Raw genomic sequence first — 399 nt, 5'->3', positions numbered from 1 at the left:
TATCTACTATTTCCCTCTGGAACCATGCCGCCTGACTCCGGACCCCTGGTAATACGCGGCACAGCCCACCTGAGACACTGGAGACCTCAGGCCGCCACCCCGGAGCAACACAGAGTATGTAGCTTTATATTTTTTGCATTGCTGTATAATGCATTGCTGGAAATTTGGGAGTCCCTCTATAGCTGGTGGTATTCTGCATTGGTAATAGCGCAATGAACATAAAAAAATTCTGCGCTATGGAAGCTGTCTCAAAGTGATAAATATAAAAGATGAAAAGCTGTCGTGCTAATAATATAAATAGATTAGATCAAACAGATGCACTGTGCTAATCAATAATCATTATACGTGAATAATATAGTGCTAAATAGAGCTGCAGCTAACGATTATTTTCAAAATCGA

This window comes from Nanorana parkeri, unplaced genomic scaffold (assembly GCF_000935625.1).
Source record: "Nanorana parkeri isolate BGI_ZX_2015 unplaced genomic scaffold, ASM93562v1 scaffold233, whole genome shotgun sequence".
Taxonomy (NCBI): Eukaryota; Metazoa; Chordata; class Amphibia; order Anura; family Dicroglossidae; genus Nanorana; species Nanorana parkeri.
Note: the sequence above shows the minus strand (reverse complement) of the source record.